The 4,705-nt window shown below is 48.8% G+C and overlaps 1 long non-coding RNA gene across 1 annotated transcript; it reads left to right on the plus strand.

Annotated features, from left to right (window-relative positions):
- The first annotated feature begins 2,894 nt into the window (after positions 1–2,894).
- On the plus strand, positions 2,895–3,385 carry LOC123164870 (uncharacterized). The gene is made up of 3 exons (XR_006482691.1): positions 2,895–3,034; positions 3,121–3,228; positions 3,321–3,385. It is a non-coding gene; the product is annotated as an uncharacterized lncRNA (long non-coding RNA).
- The last annotated feature ends 1,320 nt before the right edge of the window (positions 3,386–4,705 follow it).

The following is a 4,705-nucleotide window of genomic DNA, read 5'->3' on the forward strand; positions in this document are numbered from 1 at the left end:
ATGTGTGAGAGACAGGCATAAAGATAATGTGCGTACATGAGGCACGTAGGCAGGTCCATGTATATAGAAAGGGTCGATGAGGATTGTGCGTGTGTATGTTTGTGAGAGGAAGAGTGCTTGTGATAAAGGTTAGTGAAAACAGTTGTAAATGGTTACGAGAGGGAGGGAGGGTTATATCTAGAGCATGTGTGCGAGAAAGACACCTCGGGAGAGAGTGTGTGAGCATGTGTGAGAGACCACCGATGGAGAGTGAAACTACACGTAAAAGACTGCTCTACACATTGATTAAAGATATAAATTGTATCCAAATATTAGGATGGGATCATGATATTTGCAATTCGCGTAAGGAGCGGTCATTGATCCATGAGACATCTAGATTCTATCGAATTTGAGCATGTCTATGTTATTATTCGACACAATTGATCCACATAGTTAGTATTTTGAACTCCAGACAATGCATCGCTTTAGCAATCGAATATAAACGTGAGTATAGTTCATGTTGTGTGTGTAAAGCACGTTATACATACGAAAGTTACACAATGGACATTATAAATAGCTACCTATGAACTAGCATACATTTGAATTCAACTTAAGATGGTTTAAAAAAATCGAATTCAACATGAAGTCCATTCAATTATTTGAATTTGATATCATGGCATTTGTAAACCATACCTAAATTATGGGGGCACCAATCTTTGCTCTAATTTTGTACATAATAGCATATGTAGTCGTGTACAAAATAGATTCAAATTTAGCTCCTCCATTCCAAAATAATCGTAGTTATAGGATTTTCAAGTGTCAAAATTTCAAAAAGAAGCGGATAATTTAATGAGGTTTTCAAACATACAAGGTCAAACATAACGTTCTCTATTTAGGTCAATCCTCATAGTTCAAGAGTACTCTAAACGTGAATGCTTGTGTTTCAAAATTTCGAATGAAGCGCCAAAAGAGCCTCTACTCGCCCGAAACCGCGTGAGACCAATGTTTGGTAGTACAAGGAAATTACTTTTCTAGTAACTCCGAACCGTGAAACCTACCGGCCCGACGTCCAATAGTCTAAACCGGGGTAGGTTTGTAGCTTCATCTAGACGCCATGCAACCGCATCCGAAAAACATTCATACACAATGGCCGCCTAAGCACACATGCGCGCGGCCGAAATCGCTCCCGCCCACTATTTGGGACACCTGGGATTACCATCCTACCCCCGACCCGTAGTAGGTCTGAAATTTAAGAGGGGGCAAATTTTGTACTTTCCCCAAATTTCAAACAAGTGCGTCCCATCTTCTGTTCAAAAAAGCCAAAAACAAGCGCGTCCCAGACCGAAACATGGTTCCCCCCACCCGTCCGATTCCCCATTTGTACTCCGTGGGCGCCAAAACTACCTCTCCACCAGCCGCGAAACCCCGGCGTCCTCCGTCCGCCACCCCATCCCACCCATCAACCGCCGCCCTCCTCCATCACGCCGGAGCCGATACCCCGACGTCGTCATCCACCACAACCTCAACCGCAACGCCCTCCACTGCTAGTAGTTGAAGCCGAGGCCGAGCCATCCGTACCCAAGCCAGTTCAACCACGCCGTCCTGCACCTCACTGCTCCCGCTCCAACTTCGCCACCCTCCACCGCACCGGAGCTGTTCCTGCTACGCCGTCCTTCGCCGCCTCGGATTTGCTTCCCCTCCGCCGACATACGGCCACGGCAACACAGTCAACAATTTGGCCATGGGTTCGTCCAAGCCTGCACCCTCCAGAACATCGGTTTCCCCGGTAAAAAGAAGAAGATCGGCGCGACATGTGGAGGTGACCACACCGGCAACCGAAAAAGGTACTCCTCTTCCCTTATTCGTGCAAATCTTACGTCTCTGCTTGCACGGTATTCGTCCCACAGAAGACACTAGTTGACCGCTTCTTCTTGATACTAGATGTTCCTAGTAACTCGCGATGCACAAGGTTTCTCCACATATACTATTTCACCTTAGCTAGAGGTCCGTCGCCCCCCTGAATTTCAATTTCTGGCCAGTTGATTCCCAATTAACGGAAGCATTCCCCGGCGTAACAGGCGCTAGTACGCCTCTTACGCCGGGGAAGCAGCGCCTTGGTGTTTATCTTAGGGGCGTGTGCGGTCTAGAGCTACTGGCGCCCGATCTGGAGGTCGGCCGGGATTAAATGGATGGCCTGGGGGCGCTGCTAAGCACGGCGGTGGTGTGAGGTCGATGGGAGGGCGGGGCGGCGGAGGCAGGGGTCTGGGCTCGTGGTCGCTGGCGGTTCGAGAAAGATCATCAACAGTGACTGGCGGGAGGTAGACGAAGGCCATCTGCCCGTTCCTCATAGATCGGACGGTTCATTAAAAAAATCAACTGACCTATTTATTTTCAGTCGACTGTTATCTTAGATACACTACTGGAATCAGCTAATTTACCATCTGCCAGCTCTTTGCCGTCTGCTAGCGGATGGCAAAGAAGGTCTTTGCCATTAGCTACCCAAAAGCAGGCGGCAAAGAAATGGCAGACGGCAAAACAGGCCTTTGCCATCAGTCACTTCTTTGCCGTCAGCTGGCGGACGGCAAAGAATCTTTGCTGTCAGCTGGCGGACGGCAAAGAGAGAGGTGGCCCCCCACTAACGAGCCGTTTACCAAAAAAAAAGCCCCCTCTTTGTCGTCTGCTAGCAGACGGCAAAGAGACAAAACAACGGACGGCAAACCAGATCCACACCCACCGCGCATTATCTCTTCTCTCGCTCTCTCCCCCCGCCCGTTATCTCTTCTCTCCCTCTCTCCCCTCCCCGACGCCCACCAGATCCGCACCCACCGCCGCCCCTGCCGCTCCTCGCTCCTCCGCCTCCTCTCCTCGCCGGCCGTCTCCGCGGCCTGCCTCCTCTTCGGCCTCGCCGGGTTCCTCGCCGCCGCGGTCTCCCTCTCCCGGGCGCCCGCCGAGGCTCTACTACGCCGTGGACGCGCTGCTCCGGTCGGGGCACGAGGACGTGTACGCCGCCGTCGAGCGGCCGCTCCAGCTCGCGCAGACCGCCGCCGTCCTCGAGGTACGCCGCCCGCTGGATCTTGCTTCTTTCTCTCGATCTGTTCAGTCCTGACTTCTGAGCCCTGCATCCTGCGTGTCCCATGCCAGATCCTCCACGGGCTCGTCGGGCTGGTGAGGTCGCCGGTGTCGGCCACGCTGCCGCAGATCAGGTCGCGCCTCTTCGTCACCTGGGGCATCCTCTGGAGCTTCCCCGAGGTGCGGTGTTCTTCTCTCTGAACATGGCGTCTCTCTCTGTTCTTCTTGCCGCGAGCATACCTGATGCTCTGTTTTCTTGTACGGCTCTGCAGACCAGGACACACATCCTGGTGAGCTCCTTGGTCATCAACTGGTCCATCACCGAGGTATGTATGTATCCACCAATGAGTTCACTAAGATCATCATGCATGCTCCTTGTAAGCTAGAGATTACAGGTCTTCAAATTAACTGTGTTATCAAGCCGCGAGGCGCCGCTGTTGCTGTTAGAATAACTGAAAATGTGGTCCTGAAATATGGATGATTTTAATATATTGATGTTGCTGTTCAAGGTTGAATTTCAAGATACATGTGAGAGGAATTTCACACAAAATTGCTAGCTTAATTCACTATACTATAGCTTAATTCACTATACATTACACCCGGGGAGGTGTGTATCATCAGGGTAGTGCTGAGTCAACTAGAAGTCTGAGGCACTATCACTGCCTGCCAAGATATTTTTTTCAATCATGCACTCTATTCTCTTAATATTAATTACAAATTAGAAGGATCGGGTCAACAATGCTCATGTACTAGAAAAGAACACTAGAAACTTGAATGGAAAGAACCTTCAAAGAAGAACACTAGAAACTACAAGGTCATGGCCTTCGTCGGGATCTTCACCGGGTTCGGCTCCGTCCGCCGCCGCCGCGCGCTCAGGCGGACGTGGCTCCCCTCCGATCGGCAGGGTGTCCTTTTGAATTGCTGCACTCTTCTCACTACTACTGATAAATAGTGATTAATTAGTTTCTTTCCTGAGTTCGAAGAATGATGCATGAAGTTGGACAATCTATTGTTCTGTACAAGGAATTTGTACATTTGCTTCTAGAGTTCTAGTGGTAAACGTGCCCAAGTTCTGTTGCTTGATGATTGTCACAACTATTTTTTATTTTGGTTTCTATCCAGTGATGATGTCGCTTAAGTGCTCTTGCAATTCTCATCATGTTCACTTTAGTGCAGGTTGGAGGAAGCTACTGGTCTGGCATTCAGATTTGTGATCGGCAAAAGCAATGACAAGTCTAAGATGGCAGCTCTTGAAAGAGAGGTTGAAGAATATGATGATTTTGTGCTTTTAGATCTTGATCTTATGTTTTAGGTTAGCATTCTTTAAGGCTGCCTATGCGTTGTTCGATTCTGATTTCTATGTTAAAGCTGATGATGACATTTACTTGAGACCAGGTTAGGGGTACATAAAACATACGGTGTACAAGTTGAGGGAACAAGAGCGCAATTCATACCATATGTTTTTTTGTATTTGCGAACGCTCACCTGGGCAATTATACTGTGTAGCACTCGTCGCTGCCTGCTTATTGTTTTGATTGTTCTCTTTTGATGAACGCAGGTATGAGCCACAGTCCTTCCTACTTGGATCAGAATACTTCCTTCATGCATATGGGCCTATTTATACTACCAAGTGAAATGCTACATTTCTACTCCTAAC

Source organism: Triticum aestivum, chromosome 1D (assembly GCF_018294505.1).
Source record: "Triticum aestivum cultivar Chinese Spring chromosome 1D, IWGSC CS RefSeq v2.1, whole genome shotgun sequence".
In the NCBI taxonomy this organism is placed as follows: Eukaryota; Viridiplantae; Streptophyta; class Magnoliopsida; order Poales; family Poaceae; genus Triticum; species Triticum aestivum.